The sequence below is a fragment of the Balaenoptera physalus genome (genome assembly GCF_965194825.1).
Source record: "Balaenoptera physalus genome assembly, chromosome: 9".
NCBI lineage: Eukaryota > Metazoa > Chordata > Mammalia > Artiodactyla > Balaenopteridae > Balaenoptera > Balaenoptera physalus.
In genome coordinates, this window is record NC_138888.1 from 95506251 (window position 1) to 95526161 (window position 19911).

A 19911-nucleotide genomic window follows, 5' to 3' on the forward strand; every position below is an offset into this window, starting at 1 on the left:
TATAGTTTTTGTTTTTTACAATTTTTTTTCTTTTAATTTTCATACTGGCTTATTTAAGTTGTTGATCCTCAGTCCTTACACTATATCTGCCTTTTCTATCGGGGTTTCCCTTTCCTGTAGATTCTTACTTCTTTTCTACTTTGAGAAGAGCTTTTAACATTTCTTTTAGGGTAGGTTTAGTATTGATGAATTCTTTTGTTTTTTCTTGTCTGAGAAATTCTTTCTTTGATTCTAAATGATAACCTTGCTGGGGGAAAGTATCCTAGGTTGTAGGTTTTGCTCTTTCAGCCCTTTGAATATATCATGCCACTTCCTTATGGCCTGCAAAGTTTCTTCAGAGAAATCAGTTGATAACCTTAGGGAATTCCCTTGTAAATGACTCTTTGATTTTCACTTGCTGCCTTTAGAATTTTCTTTAAATTTAGCCATTTTTATTATGAAGTGTCTTGGTGTGGATCTGTTTAGGTCCATCTTATTTGTAACCTGCTAATTCCTATACCTGCATATCTGTTTCCTTCTGCAGGTTTGGAAGTTTTCAGCCATAATTTCATCAAATACATTTTGATCCCCTTCTCCTTCTCTTATACTTCTGGGAGCCCTATAATGCAAATGTTGGTATGCTTAATCTTATATTAGAGATATCTTACACTGTTTTTTATTAAATTTAAAAAAAATTTTTGTTCTTCAGAATGGGTGATTTCCATTATTCTGTGTTCCAGATCACTTACACAGTCTTCTGTCTCACTTAGGCTGCTATTCATTCCTTCTAGTGTCATTTTTATTTCAGCTATTGGATTCTTCATTTCTGATTGGGTATTTTTTTTTAATATTTTCTAGTTCCTTGTTAAAATATTCAGTGTTTAGATCAATTATTTTTCCTAATTCAGTTAACATTTTTATTACCGATTTTTAAAAAATTTCTGTTTCATTATTTATTTTTTCAGGGATTTTCTATTGCTCTTTCTCTGCCTTGATAAATTTAGGTAGAACAGTTACCTATTGTGGTCTTGAAAGGGCATTCTTATGTTGGAGCCTCCCTGTGCAGACTGTGTATGTCCAGTGCCTTTGTTCGGAGAGCTGGCAAGACAAGAACACAACCCCATCCATTAGCAGAGAGGCTGCCTAAAATCATAATAAGGCCACAGACACCCCAAAACACACCACCAGACGTGGACCTGCCCACCAGAAAGACAAGATACAGCCTCATCCACCAGAATACAGGCACCAGTCCCCTCTACCAGGAAGCCTACACAACCCACTGAACCAACCTTAGCCACTGGGGACAGACACCAAAAACAACGGAAACTATGAACCTGCAGCCTGCGAAAAGGAGACCCCAAACACAGTAAGTTAAGCAAAATTAGAAGACAGAGAAACACACAGCAGATGAAGGAGCAAAGCAAAAACCCACCAGACCAAACAAATGAAGAGGAAATAGGCAGTCTACCTGAAAAAGAATTCAGAATAATGATATAAACATGATACAAAATCTTGGAAATAGAATGCAGAAAATACAAGAAACGTTTAACAAGGACTTAGAAGAAGTAAAGAGCAAACAGTGATGAACAACACAATAAATGAATTTAAAAATTCTCCAGAAGGGATCAATAGCAGAATAACTGAGGCAGAAGAATGGATACGTGACCTGGAAGATAAAATAGTGGAAATAACTACTACAGAGCAGAATAAAGAGAAAAAATGAAGAGAATTGAGGACAGTCTCAGAGACCTCTGAGACAACATTAAATGCACCAACATTCGAATTATAGGGGTCCCAGAAGAAGAGAAAAAGAAAGGGACTGAGAAAATGTTTGAAGAGATTATAGTTGAAAACGTCCCTAATATGGGAAAGGAAATAGTTAATCAAATCCAGGAAGCACAGAGAGTCCCATACAGGATAAATCCAAGGAGAAACACGCCAAGACACATATTAATCAAACTATCAACAATTAAATACAAAGAACAAATATTAAAAGCAGCAAGGGAAAAACAACAAATAACATACAGGGAATCCCCATAAGGTTAACAGCTGATCTTTCAGCAGAAACACTGCAAGCCAGAAGGGAGTGGCAGGACATATTTAAAGTGATGAAGGAGAAAAACCTACAACCAAGATTACTCTACCCAGCAAGGATCTCATTCAGACTTGATGGAGAAATTAAAACCTTTACAGACAAGAAAAGCTAAGAGAATTCAGCACCACCAAACCCGCTTTACAACAAATGCTAAAGGAACTTCTCTAGGCAGGAAACACAAGAGAAGGAAAAGACCTACAATAATAAACAAAAAACAATTAAGAAAATGGTAATAGGAACATACATATCGATAATTACCATAAACGTAAATGGATTAAATGCTCCAACCAAAAGACATAGACTGGTTGAATGGAAACAAAACCAAGACCCGTATATATGCTGTCTACAAGAGACCCACTTCAGACCTAGGGACACATACAGACTGAAAGTGAGGGGATGGAAAAAGATATTCCATGCAAATGGAAATCAAAAGAAAGCTGGAGTAGCAATTCTCATATCAGAAAAAATAGACTTTAAAACAAAGACTATTACAAGAGACAAAGAAGGACACTACTTAATGATCAAGGGATCAATCCAAGAAGAAGATATAACAAGTGTAAATATTTATGCACCCAACATAGGAGCACCTCAATACACAAGGCAAATACTAACAGCCATAAAAGGGGAAATCGACAGTAACACAATCATAGTAGGTGACTTTAACACCCCACTTTCACCAATGGACAGATTATCCAAAATGAAAATAAAGAAGGAAACACAAGTTTTAAATGATACATTAAACAAGATGGACTTTATTGATATTTATAGGACATTCCATCCAAAAACAACAGAATACACATTCTTCTCAAGTGCTCATGGAATATTCTCCAGGATAGATCATATCTTGAGTCACAAATCAAGCCTTGGTAAATTTAAGAAAATTGAAATCATATCAAGTATCATTTCCGACCACAATGTATGAGACTAGATTTCAATTACAGGAAAAAATCTGTAAGAAATACAAACACATGGAGGCTAAACAGCACACTACTTAATAACCAAGAGATCACTGAAGAAATCAAAGAGGAAATCAAAACATACCGAGAAACAAATGACAATGAAAACACGATGACCCAAAACCTATGGGATGCAGCAAAAGCAGTTCTAAGAGGGAAGTTTATAGCAAACAATCCTACCTCAAGAAACAAGAAACATCTCAAATAAACAACCTAACCTTACACCTAGAGCAATTAGAGAAAGAAGAACAAAAAACCCACAAGGTTAACAAAAGTTTACCATTGCAACAAAAAGAATAAAATATCTAGGAATAAACCTACCTAAGGAGACAAAAGACCTGTATGCAGAAAATCATAAGACACTGATGAAAGAAATTAAAGATGATACAAATGGAGAGATATAGCATGTTCTTGGATTGGAAGAATCAATATTGTGAAAATGACTCTACTACCCAAAGAAATCTACAGATTCAATGCAATCCCTATCAAAGTACCACTGGCATGTTTCACAGAACTAGAACCAAAAATCTCACAATTTGTATGGAAACACAAAAGACCCCGAATAGCCAAAGCAATCTTGAGAAAGAAAAACGGACCTGGAGGAATCAGGCTTCCTGACTTCAGACTATACTACAAAGCTTCAGTAATCAAGACAGTATGGTACTGGCACAGAAACAGAAATATAGATCAATGGAACAGGATAGAAAGCCTAGAGATAAACCCATGCACATATGGTCACCTTATCTTTGATAAAGGAGGCAGGAATATACAGTGGAGAAAAGACAGCCTCTTCAATAAGTGGTGCTGGGAAAACTGGACAGCTACATGTAAAAGAATGAAATTAGAACACTCCCTAACACCATACACAAAAATAAACTCAAAATGGATTAAAGACCTAAGTGTAAGGGCAGACACCATCAAACTCTTAGTGGAAAACATAGGCAGAACACTCTATGACATAAATCACAGCAAGATCCTTTTTGACCCACCTCCTAGAGAAATGGAAATAAAAACAACAACAACAACAAAAAAAAAACAAATGGGACCTAATGAAACTTAAAAGCTTTTGCACAGCAAAGGAAACTATAAACAAGACGAAAGACAACCCTCAGAATGGGAGAAAATATTTGTAAATGAAGCAACTGACAAAGGATTAATCTCTAAAATTTACAAGCAGCTCATGCAGCTCAATATCAAAAAAACAAAAAACCCAGTCCAAAAATGGGCAGAAGACTTAAGTAGACATTTCTCCAAAGAAGATATACAGATTGCCAACAAACGCATGAAAGAATGCTCAACATCATTAATCATTAGAGAATTACAAATCAAAACTACAATGAGATATCATCTCACACCCGTCAGAATGGCCATCATCAAAAAATCTACAAACAATAAATGCTGGAGAGGGTGTGGAGAAAAGGGAACCCTCTTACACTGTTGGTGGGAATGTAAATTGATACAGCCACTATGGAGAACAGTATGGAGGTTCCTTAAAAAACTACAAATAGAACTACCATACGACCCAGCAATCCCACTACTGGGCATATACCCTGAGAAAACCATAATTCAAAAAGATTCATGTACCACAATGTTCATTGCAGCTCTATTTACAATAGCCAGGACATGGAAGCAACCTAAGTGTCCATCAACAGATGAATGGTTAAAGGAGATGTGGCACATATATACAATGGAATATTACTCAGTCATAAAAAGGAACAAAACTGAGTTATTTGTAGTGAGGTGGATGGACCTAGAGACTGTCATACAGAGTGCAGTAAGTCAGAAAGCAAAAACAAATACCGTATGCTAACACATACATATGGAACCAAAAAAAAAATTGTCATGAGGAACCTAGGTGCAAGATGCGAATAAAGATGCAGACCTACTAGAGAATGGACTTGAGCATACGGGGACGGGGAAGGGGAAGCTGGGACGAAGTGAGAGAGTGGCATGGACATATATACACTACCAAATGTAAAATAGATAGCTAGTGGGAAGCAGCTGCATAGCACAGGGAGATCAGCTCGGTGCTTTGTGACCAGCTAGAGGGGTGGGATAGGGAGGGTGGGAGGGATGGAGATGCAAGAGGGAAGAGATATGGGGACATATGTATATGTAGAACTGATTCAGTTTGTTATAAAGCAGAAACTAACACACCATTGTAAAGCAATTATACTCTAATAAAGGTGTTAAAAAAACAAAATAAACAACATATATACATTATATGTGTAAAATATATATTATATATATTATATATAACATTAAATACTTTAAATATATATTTTATATAACATTATATATAATAATGTACATTATATATAATGTATATATACTATATTTATAAGTATATATTATGTATTATAATATATATATTTAATTGAAGTATAATTGTCTTACATATATTAGTTTCAGATGTACAACACAGATTATAGATTATACACCATACAAAGTTATTATAAAGTATTGAATATATTCCTTGTGCAGTACATTATATCCCTGTGATTTATTTATATTATAACTGGTAGTTTGTACCTCTTAATCCCCTTCACCTATTTTGTCTCTCTCCACACACCCTCTCTTCTGGCAACCACTACTTTGTTCTCTGTGTCTGTGAGTCTGTTTCTGTTTTGTTATATTTGTTCATTTGTTTTGTTTTTTAGATATCTCATCTAAGTAAAGATATACAGTATTTGTCTTCCTCTGTCTGACTTATTTCACCAAGCATAATACCCTCCAGAACCATCCATGTTGTCAATAATGGCAAGATTTCATTCTTTTTATGGCTGAGTACTATTCCACTTTGTGTATATATAATCCACATCTTCTTTTTTCCATTAATCTATCAATGGGCCCTTAGGTGCTTCCATATCTTGGCTATTTTAAATAATGCTGCTGTAAAATTGGGGTGTGTATATCTTTTCAACTTAGTGTTTTCATTTTTTTAAGTTACTGGCACAGAAACAAACACATAGATCAATGGAACAGAATAGAGAGCCCAGAAATAAACTCACACACATATGGTCAATTAATCTACAACAAAGAAGCAAGAATATATAATGGAGAAAAGACAGTCTCTTCAATAAGTGGTGTTGTAAAAACTGGACTGCTTCATGTAAAATAATGAAACTAGAACATTTTCTCACACCAAATACAAAAATAAACTCAAAATGGATTAAAGACCTAAATGTAAGACCAGAAACCATAAAGTCCTAGAAGAAGACATAGGCAGTAAGCTCTTTGACATCAGTCTCAGTGATATATTTTTTTGCATCTGTCTCCTCAGACAAGGGAAACAAAAGCAAAGATAAACAAATGGGATCTAATCAAACCAAAAACGTTTTGTACAGCGAGGGAAACCATCAATAAAATGAAAAGGCAACCTACTGAATGGATATACTTTGAAGATAAAGCCAAAAGGATTTCCTCAGGGATTGAATAAAGGGTGTGAGAGAAAAAGAATGGGCAAGGATAATGCCAAGGTTTGTAGCCTCAGCAGCCTGGAATGATAGTATTCATGGTAGACTTCTCTCTACCTTGATTCCTAAGTAATGTGATCTCCACTTAAGGAGGCTGCACTTTGATGACTCTTAGCATGAACTGCTTTTATTCAACTTTGTATCAATTCAGAAATCCTGGTTCTAGAATTTTCTCCAGTTTTCTGCAGTTGTATAACCTTTTGGGTAAATCATACCCAGTGACCCAAAGCCGTCTATAGCAACTAGAAAAATGACCTTCTGGCATTGCAATATGACATATGTAACTACAGTGTAGGTTTGGATATTTATCAGAATCCTTCTGCAGTAGGACTGGGCTGAGGACATTACCCAGGACCGGCTGAAGCAAAATCTCTGCTCTGGGTGGCGTCCAGAGGCAGATCATTCTAAACGCCAAACATAGGATTTGGAGTGAAGCCCAGCTAAGTTTGAATTCCAGTTCTGGCCTTTACATAGTTAGCTTCAGGCTCTCATCTATAAAATGAGGAACATAATATTATTTCCTGAATTTTTTTAAAGTTAGCATTTAAGGAAATGCATATACAGTTCTTATAATTGTTGATTCTTATTCTCTCCTCATCCTTCTCCTTACTTTTAATCATGTGCTAGTATTGACAGTCTTTGTACCAAGCATCAGTGTCTGTAACAAAACTCATAAAAGCCTGCATCATCTTGATACTCCACCTGTCCTCTCTTGGGTATCTTTTGTTAATTACAGGAAGGTTTCCTGCCTAGACTTGGTCCCAGTCTCAATCCTTAAAACAGGCTTTCTGGGCTTCCCTGGTGGCGCAGTGGTTGAGAATCTGCCTGCCGATGCAGGGCACACGGGTTCGAGCCCTGGTCTGGGTAGATCCCACATGCCGCGGAGCAACTAGGCCCGTGAGCCACAACTACTGAGCCTGCGCGTCTGGAGCCTGTACTCCGCAACAAGAGGGGCCACGATAGTGAGAGGCCCGCGCACCGCGATGAAGAGTGGCCCCCGCTCGCCGCAACTGGAGAAAGCCCTCGCACAGAAACGAAGACCCAACACAGTCAAAAATAAATAAATAAATAAATAAATAAATAAATAAATAAATAAATAAATCAACAGGCTTTCTGCTTCTGCTACCCAACTTTTCATGTCTAACTCTGTTGCGCTTATGATTTGTATAGTTGTTCCCATCTGGTATGTGGCACACAGCAAGAACTCAATAAATGTTCTCTATTGTTATAATAGTAATATTATTATTAGAGAAATAAGATGATGGATGTCCGTAAGTGTGTGAAATGTTTCATTTTCCTAAGGGAAAGTGGTTTATAGGTTTTTGTGATATTATATGGGAAATGTAATTCTACTCATGCATGAGCTGAAGATCTGTATCTCATTACTTACTCATCCTTTCCCCATGATGTTGTTGTTTCTTGTCTTCAATTGGAAATGCCCTTGTTGACTGTCTCAGGACAAATTTAGCTGATCCAGCCTTGGGTTTACTGCTCATAGGTTTTGTATTCTCTTCATACGCTCCACATAGGTGTGGATCTGAGAGTTGTTCAGGTGAATGAAATAAAAATGATGAGGATTGGGTAAAGTTAATGGGAGAAGAAATTGAGTATGGGAATAGAATCAAGGTTCTATGTAAAATCGGGGGTTGGAAGATGCACTCAAAAAAGCAAAGTCAATTTAGACTTTCCACTTTCTAAAGTGTCAATTTGCTGACAAAAATATTTTGTTGTATTTTGATAGACAAAGTCCTGTTCACAATAAAATTCATGAAGTAAATTTTAAATTAATTGTTAATTTCGAAAGCACTAATGGATAACATTTTTGACTCAACTCTTTTTCCTTAAAAGAGAAAAAAATAAGCTTTTTTCATAAAAATGTTTATTTCATGCCTTTTTCATAGCTGGACTAATCTTTAGCTTTCTTAACTCTCCACATTGACATAAGGCTTCCCTGGATTTCAACAAGTCACTGTTTGATGCCTTTCCTCGTATACCCATCAAGTTAGATTCTGACATGAGTTAAATTGGGAAATTCAGTCAATGTAGAGTTTTCCAGAGAAAACAAACGCCATCCTGAGATTGAGAAAGTTAATTCATCAGCTTCAAAAGGAGAACAAGAATTCTTGATTCAGCGTTATTACCAAATGTGTTCATATTCTGTATATATTTTTTCAGTGAATGCAGATGAAACAGTTCTGAGTGGAGGCTGGGAAAATTATTACTTTTAGTCTCTTACAAAGTCTTTGATCTATCTTTGTATTTCACTTCTGTTTCCTTACTGCTAAGAAAAAGATGTCATGTGCCTTGCAGAGATGCTATAAGAATCTCTCTTTAATAATTATTTAAGCTTTTAGAAAATATATCCCTTTGTTGTTACACAAGAATCAAGTAAGATGATAAATATTTTGCATTATACAAACTCTCTCCTCAAATAGATATTCCTGAATATGTATCTGAGCCATTATGTTTGGACAATGGTGACTCACGCAATACTAAGGGAAATTTTATCCAGTGATTTAAATTTTGGGTTAATTTTAAACAAAATGTGATCTATGGATTAATTACTTAGGTAGGCATATTTCTCAAAACCATTAAATGCACTTTTGTTTACATCAATGGAGGAGAGAAAATTAGTAAGGTTTTCTCTGTTATTTTCCCCCAGACAATGTGGGAGAAATAGACATGAAGACTTTTGTGAATCAAAGTAACTTGATTAAGAATTTATTTTAAAATACCTGAAAAGTACAACTAAATTTCATAGCTAGCCAGTCTGTTGTTTTGGTAATTCTGTCCTTTGTTATGACTTTTAAATGCATATTTTCTACACAGCTCCTTTTAGAGACTGAAAGCAAAAGACAGCTTCTCAGTAATAAATGCTCTCTAGCTTCCCTAAAGAAAATAATAGCTTCCAAAAAAAATGTTTGAAAGAGGACTGTGCCTACTTTTTCCACTGAATATTTAAGCAGAGAACAATAGATTTATTATGATCAATATCATCATATTTTCCTGGCCATATTCATTGTTTTTTTTTTTCCTCAGCTTTTGGGCTTGTGTCACTATCATTATCTTTCCCAAATTAGTTTTGGAAAAATAAATAAGTACAAATTAAAAACTGTTGGTCATTTACCTTAGGTTGATACAACCCAGGGATTCACTAAGAAGTTCACCTGCATTCGGTACATGAAGATTATATGCATGAAGCACATTGTGATGTGAGTATGCAAATGTCATGCTTGCAAGATTTCTCATAAAATAAGGTGAATGAGAGCTGCCTCATCCTCATCCTTGAAGAAATGAGCTGATCTGGAGGACCTGAATCCCACATTCAACATGGATAATGTATTCATCGATTGTGACCAAGTAAATTCAGCACCCCTTTCTCCTTTTAACATCCCCTTTAGTGTAAAGTTTAAAAGGTCATTTAACTGATGAGTTTCAAAGAAAAATCAATCACATTGGCTGAAAATATTGGGCTTGGTATGTTACCAATGTCTACGTATTTTGATTTTCTGTTTTCTAAGCTCCCCCAGTTCAGAGCGATTGGCTGATCAGTCGCTTTCATACAGCCCAAACCTCTGCAGGGCACATCTGAGATAAACAAAAAGAACAGAAAAAAGACCCCATGGTACCCCTCTACTGCCCCTGTTGCCACCCTGTTGCTGCATTCTTTAAAAACGGCTCTGCATGCATCAGTTTCAAAGAATGAAATGCTTGAAATGGCTCTGCATATATTAGTTTCATATATTGAAATTCTTGTAAGGTTTCATTTGAAGAAGCATTTCTGCTGCTTTTCACAAATTACGAAAACTACCTTGCTAAGCTATTTATTGAACATCAACAGTTTTGATGTTTTGCCAGAATCCAAAGGGCAGAACTCCTTGTTGACAGGAGTGCATATTAGGTCAGAACAGGAAGGAAATCAGGAACTTACATAAGAAACCCTATGCTAAACGGCAGGTAGGTTTAAGATGTCAGAGCAAGAGAAAGTTCTTTTTTTTTTTTTTGCTCAAACTATTTCTTTTTTAGAAGAATTTTTAACTGAAGTATAGTTGACTTACAATGATGTGTTAATTTCTGCTGTACAGCAAGGTGATTCTGTTACACATATATATATATATATATATATATATATTCTTTTTTTATATTCTTTTCCATTATGGTTTATCATAGGCTACTGACTATAGTTCTCTCTGCTATACAGTAGGACCTTGTTGTTTATCCAAGAAAGTTCTAAACACTACGCAGAGAGGTAAAGTGGAGCCCAGTGAAATGGAATTGCCATTTTTCTATATGGTAAAATTGGATTGATACCTGTGTGTGGCTTTCCTGAGCCTATGAGCACAAGCTGATTAAGTTCTCCACTTGGTTGCAGAGCTGGCGAGAACATGCTCTTAATTTGACTAATATGCTTTCCTCATGTGCTGTGCTGTTTTGTTAAATACTCTAACATATTATGGGTTGTAAGGTATAGTTTAGGCCAGCGGTTCTCAAACTATTGTGTGTTCATCGTAATCAGCTGGAGGACAGGTTAAACTTCAGAATGCCTGATACCACATTCACAGTCACTGATTCAGTAGGTCTGGAGTGAATTTCTAACAAGTTCCCAGTAATGCCTCTGCCGCTGTTCTAGGAATCATACTTTAAGAATGAACCAATGGTTTAGAAATTACTGTAATTTGCTTTGTTAAAAATTTTTATTGGCGTATAGTTGATTTACAATGTTGTGTTAGTTTCAGGTGTACAGCAAAGTGAATCAGTTATACATATACATATATCCACTCTTTTTATTTTTTTAGATTCTTTTCCCATATAGGCCATTACAGAGTATTGAGTGGAGTTCCCTGTGCTATACAACACATTCTTTTATTAGTTATCCATTTCACATATAGTAGTGTGTATATGTGAGTCACAATGTCCCAGTTTATCCTTCCCCCCATCCCCTGGTAACCATGAGTTTGTTTTCTACATCCCTACCTCTACTTCTGTTTTGTAAATAAGTTCATGTAATTTGCTTTTTAATTAAATGATTTCCATAAATTCAGGGTGGCATTTTCTTCTTTCCTGGATGGCTACTCTCATCTTAATTCCCATCCCTTTTCTATGGGGACCCATCACAAAGATATGCTAAGTTTGTGCTGAAGTGATCAAAATTAGCAAAAGGAGAGATTTGCTTTTCATGAAGGTACTTCACCACACCAAGAGATCATACACAAACCAGTAGGGTCAATGAGCTATACTGGGCTAAGTAACTGAACTGTCTCTCCTTCTGAGAACAGTCAAAGATACTAGATTAAAAATAGGTGTTGTGATCTGGCTTCTGTCCATGGATGTAGAAAGTTGGAAGGAGTGTTGTTCCCATGCTTACAATTTAAAAAGAGTCAGATTAACTTCAAAATCATGACTTTATTCAAAACTACTGGAGAGTTGAGGTCACAGAGAAACCATCTGAGCCAAAATGTTAGAAGACGTGACAGTGACATCAGGGATAGAAAAGATTTAAGCATGCCCTCACTTGGAGTACATGCAGCCAGACAACCATAAGGAGAACTAAACTGAAATAGTTCCTAAAGGCTAGTGGGACAAAGTAAAACTCCTGGGGAAGCACAGGTACTGGGGAGTCTGAACTCTCTTGCAGGCTTTGTCTACATGACCTCTACTGAGCGCTCACAGAGAGATCATAAAAATCCCTAGGAAGTGCAATTGTGATTCCAACCTGAGGGAGTCCTGCAAGAGAAGCAAGAAACTCCTCCCATATCCTCTTCTTCTATCTCCCCTACAAAAGACTTTACATGTGGGGTATAGGAAAGAATCAAGAAGTGCTTCTTTAATCTGATAAAAGATGTCTACAAAAATCCTACAGCTATCATTATACATAATATTGATAAAATGAATTCTTTTTTTCCAAGATCAGGAATAAGGCAAGGCTGTCCTCTCTCACCACTCCTATTTAACATCACACTGGGAGTTTTAGCACAACAAAGTAAGAAAGATAAAATAAAGAATAAACAATACTGCTTATTTTTGCAGAGGACATGAGATGGCTGTCTAAGTAGAAAATCCCCCAAAACTGTTAGAAGTAATAAGTTTAGCAAGGTAGTACACTATAACAGCTCATTAAAAAATCAATTATACAAGCATGCTAGCAATAAGCAATTGAAATGTAAACATTTTAAAAGATACCATTTACAATAGCACCCCATAAAGTGAAATATTTCAATATAATCTAACAAAAGATATGAGATCTCTATGCTAAAAATTATAAAATATTGATATTTAAAAAATCAAAGAAGTCATAATAAAAGGAGACATGTACTGAGTTCATGGATTGGAAGCCTCAGTATTGTTAAGATGTTACCTTTCCACCACAGATTCAACAAAGGTTCTAAGCCAATCATTAGGAAGTAGAAATCTTTTAAAAATTGCTCTAAGAGTAATTGGGTATTCATTTGGATAAATTAAATATAAAACAAATGTATAACAGTGAAAACTGCAAAGATAATAGTTGACTCAAAATATTAATGAGTTGTCCGTCCTCTTATTATATTGACTAAGAAAAACTTTTAAAAAAGGAGGGCTTGAAATAGAATAAATTAAAAATGAGACATGAATACAGATGCTACAAACATTAAACATATAATAAGGAACTGTGTGACTTTGTGTCAATATATTTGGATATTTAGATAATCAAATAAAACAAATATAACTAACATATATAACTAGTAAAAACTGCCATAGAAAGACAAAACATAGTCTTATAATAATTAAAGAAATTGAATTAGTAAAAATGTTGCCACAAAGAGGACTCCAGGCACAAAGGTGCTACTGGTAATATTCAACAAATATTAGAACATTCCATCCTGGCAAATGATTCACCCCAAAATTCTACTCTCACAAAACTATTCCGAAAGGAGAAAAATTCATTAACTCATTTTTTTGTTTTTCAACTTTGTGATGGTTAATTTTATGTGTCAGCTTGGTTGGGTCACAGGATGGTCAGATATGTGGTTAAACATTATATCTGTGTGTGTCTGTGAGGATGTTTCTGGATGAGATTAACATTTGAATTGGTGAACTGGGTAAAGCAAAGGGCCATGTTCCATGTGGATGGGCACCAGTCAATCCACTGAGAGCCTGAATAGAATAAAAATGTAGAAGAAGGTTGAATTCACTCTCTGCCTGACAATGTGAGCTGGGACACGATCTTCTCCTGCCTTAAGTGCTCCTGAATCTCAGGCCCTCAGACTTGGACAAGAATCTACTTTAGGCTCTCCAGCTCTTGGTGCTTTGAACAACATCACTAGCTTTCTTAGGTCTCCAGCTTGTGGAAGGCAAAATGTGGGACTTCTTGGCCTCCATAATCATGTGACCCAATTCCTTATAATAAATCTCACTTATATATATATATATAAATGTATATATATACATATGTATATCTCACTACATATATATATATATATATATATATATATATATATATATATATATATATATAAATCTTCTATTGGTTCTGCTTCTCTGTAGGACTGATTAATACAGTCTTACATAGCTTTGATATCAAAACCCGACAGAGTTTCAAAAGGAAAATCACAGGCTATCTTACTTATGGGCATAAATGTAATATCCTAAACAAAATTTTATATTGCTGAATGCAGCAATATTAAAAAATTATAATTTATCGTTATTAACATAGTTTACTTTAGGAATGAAAGTAGTTTAATAATATATTACCTGAGTAAAACAGTAATCCGTAAAATAATTTTATTAGATTCAGTTAAAGCCTTTGAGGAACATAGTACATCATTTCATGAAAGATTGGTAGCAAAATACTAATAAAAGTGAACGGCATTAACCTAATTAAAGGTACTTACAAAGACCTATGGCAAACATCAGGCTTAATAATGAAGTGTCAAAAAATAGGTCTGAAATCAGAAATGATCATTTTGACTTTCTCCTTTACCATAATTCAACCAAATAGGCAAAATATTTTTCTTAAATGTAAAAAATGTCCATAATGTAATCATCATGTTTGTAAATCTCAGAAGTAAAATGGTTCCCCAAATAAAATAAAGATGTGCTTTTATTCACTTATGAAACAAACAAACAAGGATTGATTTTTACCATTTCAGAAATGTTACAACTGGCTTCAAATATGTTGACTTTTTTGTATTGATTTATTGGATTGAAAGTGCAACTGTGAACATTGAGAGAAAGATGGCTTATTTTCTATCCTGTTGCCTTTCCTCCTGCTGACCTAAGAGACTGGTCTAGTTTCAGTCTGTCAGTGCAGCTGTTCAGCTGGCAGAGTCGCTTAGCATACAAACAGGCATCTGGAACCCAACCCAAGCGTCTCTTAAATTGCCACCAATGCATCTTTTTCTTTTGCAGCCAAATTCTTGAACAGCTCGACTCACATAATTCCTTCATTGAGTTTGCTGCAATACACCTGCTACATCGTCTCATATTACTCCTACCCTGTTGCCTTCTCCTTTCCAATCTGAGCTCCCACTTCACAATAGTTCAATATCCCTGTGCAATGGCCACAGCCTTCAACCACACTTGGAGTGCTCTGCTGGCTTCACAAAGTCTCTGGGCTTCTTCTTTCTCCTTCTATAGGAGATGCTCTCATCTGACTCACTCTATTCTCCCAGGTAGAACTGAAGAGATGAAGTTAAATGAGCAACGTTTGCAGCAAGATGAATCATACTGGATGTATATTGCTCTAGATCAGACACGTAAGTTATCTACAGCCTTAAATCAAGTGTGTGAAAAAGTTGTATGTTCCAAAATTGTTCTCACTGAACTTTGGACCAAAATCTTCCTATTATAGTCATAATCATTGCAGTCTATAACTGACTCTACTATTTCCCCTCTTATCCTGCCCAGTAGGGAAAGGCAAGTAAGATAAAGACATAAAGAATAATGGATGGCCAACTGAATGGTTCATTCACTCTAAAGTACTTAATTCCTACTCTGCTCCAGGAGATAGTTGCATGTGGAATGAGTATTCTATGTTTTGAGATCTTCTTTTTGAAAAGAATCCTGATATTTATAAGTGAAATACTGTAATGTTTTACTGTTTGCAAGTAATTAAGATTTTTTTGAATCTCACTGCAAGTCATACAAAAACGCACACCCATGTGAGCCAAGTTTGAGCAGGGGACCACCAGTTTGAGGCCTCTATTTTAGAAGTTGGCCTAAAGGAAAAATCTGTTTTCTAGTACCCCAAAGGATTTTTAAGCCTCCGTGACTTTGGTTTGGGTTTTATGTTCAGTGCAGAAATAACAGAATATAACAGCTATATTTCCAATTTTCTTATAAAAGCTTTGAGAACAGGAAGGATTATTTTTGTTTAGGCTGGTGTATGGCCTTAGTCCCTTCAGGTTTATCATCAGTTTATGCTAAAAATCCTTGTAATGCTGTTTGCAACATTAATGCTTTATATGAGTTTGAAAAATGATTCATTTCTAGTTGCCAGGTTTTAACCACTAATGTTATTCTTTTCTGGTATAATTCAGTTTGTGCCTGAATCCTAACTCCTTATCTAAGCTCTTGAAGATGCGACAGCAGTACAAATGAGATTATTATAATGCACTAAGGCATTCCAAACCTCTGTAATGAGAAAGATGCCCAGAGACAAAAGAACAAATATAAAGGAAGCAATACATATTCACTGGTTTCACAGATTCATTGAGTTTCCTCACTACACAAAGGAAAGAGTCATGACTTCTGAATTCAAATACATTTAAAATCAAACTGTTATACCTAAGACATGATAGCAACCACTGATATAACTCATGAAAAAGACCTTGGGGAAATTCATTGATTGGTAGGTGTAAGGATTTTCTATGGGTCTCCCACTCATGTAGGTCAAAGAAGAAGGGCCTGAGTGTTGCTTAATAAAAGCCTAATATCAGATTGCTTTGGGTAGTATAGTCATTTTCACAATGTTGATTCTTCCAATCCAAGAACATGGTATATCTCTCCATCTGTTGGTATCATCTTTAATTTCTTTCATCAGTGTCTTATAGTTTTCTCCATACAGGTCTTTTGTCTCCTTAGGTAGAATTATTCCTAGGTATTTTATTCTTTTTGTTACAATGGTAAATGAGAGTGTTTCCTTAATTTCTCTTTCAGACATTTCATCATTAGTGTATAGGAATGCAAGAGGTTTATGTGCATTAATATTGTATCCTGCTACTTTACCAAATTCAACAGATTCAGTGAAATCTCTATGAAACTACCAATGGCATTTTTCACAGAACTAGAACAAGAATTTTCACAATGTGTATGGAAACAAAAAAGACCCCAAATAGCCAAAGCAATCTTGAGAAAGAAAAACGGACCTGGAGGAATCAGGCTCCCGGACTTCCGACTATACTACAGTAATCAAGACAGTATGGTACTGGCACAAAAACAGAAATATAGATCAATGGAAAAGGATAGAAGGCCCAGAGATAAGCTCATGCACATATGGTCACCTTATCTTTGATAAAGGAGGCAAGAATATACAATGGAGAAAAGACAGCCTCTTCAATAAGTGGTGCTGGAAAAACTGGACAGCTATATGTAAAAGAATGAAATTAGAACACTCCCTAACACCATATACAAAAATAAACTCAAAATGGATTAAAGACCTAAATGTAAGGCCAGACACTATAAAACTCATAGAGGAAAACATAGGCAGAACACTCTATGACATAAATCACAGCAAGATCCTTTTTGACCCATCTCTTAGAAAAATGGAAATAAAAACAAAAATAAACAAATGGGACCTAATGAAACTTAAAATCTTTTGCACAACAAAGGAAACCATAAACAAGACAAAAAGACTACCCTTAGAATGGGAGAAAATATTTGCAAACGAAGCAACTGACAAAGGATTAATCTCCAAAATATACAAGCAGCTCATGCAGCTCAATATCAAAAGCCTAATACTAGGCAGTCATGGGATGTTTGCAGTATGCAGTGAATAAGCAAAGTCATATAGGTCGCTTTCACTATTACTTTTAATAATTCAAGAAAGGCTTTATTCTTTTTGTTATTATAACCTTAATAAACTCTTTAGGCAACTTTTAACTTTGTGGTCAATATCTTGGGGTATTTTTATGCTACTTCCTTATGATTGTCATTCTTGGGGACTTATGATTCAAGAAGATCATTGTCATCTTCTAACCCTAAGACTAACTAGTGAAAATTTTCTTAGCAATTCTTATCGCAAAGCTTTTTATTAAAATTCTCATTTTTGAAATTTCAGAGGAGTCTGGATTAAATCCAGGTCTCCCATTTCTCTATTTTGAAGAATTACGCTAAGACCTGGATTGTATGTAAAATGTTATCTGTAAATTAAGAATCTGAGCTGCCTATAAACTCCAAATTTCCACCAAATAAATCCAGTTCACCTAAAGGTTTCCAGACTTGTATAACAACCATAAACCAAAATATTCCTCCATCCTTACTTTCAAAATAGACATTTTTGAGTGATGGACACAAGGGAGTTTTAGCATTATAGAAATTTGTCTTGGGAGAAATATATCAATCTCATGTTCAGTTAATATGTCTAAGAGGTTGAATGTTCTAGTCAGTCTGGGGATGGCACCAGACTTTAGAAAACAGACTGACAAGGTAAAATACGATTCCCAAGAGAGAGAAATTTTCAGACACCATGTTCTTTGGTAGAGGGTTCCAGCAGTGAGTCAGTGAGAAGAGAGAAAGTTTCAGAGAACTAGCCATCTTCACATATTGATGGCTGCCACATAAAAGACTTGCTGGTTCTGAGTTACTCTAACAAGCAGAAGTAGTACCAAAGGGTACCCAGAGACATATTTTGACTTCCATATGGGAAATATTTCTAAGAATTAGAAATGATCAACAATGAAATGGCCCATTTTATGAAATAAGCAATCCCATATTTCAAAACATTCTGGGAAACCGGACAACTGTCTGGGTTTCAAGTGCAATTCCTTCAAAGGGTCCAATGTACAATGCCTTCTTCCTCTACCATTACATGTCTATTCATTTCCAGTTTCTTTGCCATCTTTCCTATGAGAGAGAATCTTTTCCCATTGTCATATTCTTCCAACCTGGTCACCATCACTAACAGATTACAGTGGAAATTTGGTGCAACAGAATTAATTCCCTGGGGTCCATTACACCAAGATACTTTACTCCCTAAGATCACCAACATATAGTTATCATACAGAACACTTATTCCTTGAATTAGGATGATTCCTGAATTAGGATGACTCACGACTACTTTTCAAAGCGTAAATATTGAAAGTTTACTATTTTCCAGGTACCAGGCCTCGTGGCTTGGTAAGCAGAATGGACGATATCCTCACAGACAGACAAAGTGTGTTAAGTGACTTCTGATCCCACCTAAGGTATACAAACTCCAAAATGAACTCTCTGGTTCTCTAGGCAAACATTTCAATTGCCTTTCTTGACATTATATTTTGTAGGTTTCTACTGAATGAATGTCTAAATTCTAGGAATACCTACATTCTTGAATATAGTACAATGTAGTTGTCACAAGTGTAACTGATCGAAGGAAAGATGGTAAAAGGCACAAATATATTATCCTAGTTCTTTTAATGTATATTAAGGATATAAATATGTAACTCTGTAAAGGCAGCATTATCCATACAAGAAGTAGATTCTCAAGTTCTATAACCACCTCACTGGGGTGATAATCTTGTTCAGTTCTTTGGGGAAACTAAACCAATTCCTTTTATCATGGAGTTGTGGGTTTCTTTATATCTCTGTGACTGTTCTTGGGTGTTTTGAGATGATTTGGCAATCCTGCCAGCCTGGTGCAGCAAGGTACAAGCAATAAACCTACTGGGTGGGTTATGAGTGCATTTGCCATGGAATCATTCATACCCATGCCTCTTATTAACTTATGGTTCTTATTGCTAGTACAAAATATTGCTGGCTCATGCCTGCATTTTTTTCAGTTTAGCAGGTTGAATCAGAAGCCAATACTAGGTACTTCTGGGTTCTGATGATCCCTTGGAACCAGATTTCAAACACGTATAAAGTCTTATCTCTGTCAACGGAGCGGTTATTTCTCAATATGTTATATTGCATGTATTTTGGAATCTTACTCAATTATTCTAGTCTCTATGGATTTGGTTCTGAAAGACTCTACCAAGCACATTACTAGCATATAAATATAAATGCTGATGGTGCTTCAAATCATCATCATGTCAGGTTTAGCAGCTCAAGACTTAAGCATTCAGTGGTTTCTTTTTCCCAGTTTTCAAATTAAGTCCCTTTCTTGAAACACTGGCTCTCTCACAGATATATCCCCACCTGAACACACACTTCCTATGAAATAAGAATCATGTCAGAGAGTGACTTCTGTTCTGAGTTGGTCTGGATTCCTCTTCTCTCAAGATAAGAAGAT

The 19911-nt window shown here is 35.6% G+C and overlaps 1 long non-coding RNA gene across 1 annotated transcript in view; it reads left to right on the forward strand.

Annotated features, from left to right (window-relative positions):
* The window catches only part of LOC309666652, a 119539-nt gene extending 107039 nt beyond the window's left edge, over positions 1-12500 (forward strand). The window contains exon 5 of the long non-coding RNA XR_014267190.1: positions 9639-12500. This is a non-coding gene — a long non-coding RNA (uncharacterized lncRNA). The remainder of the gene's footprint in view (positions 1-9638) is intronic.
* The last annotated feature ends 7411 nt before the right edge of the window (positions 12501-19911 follow it).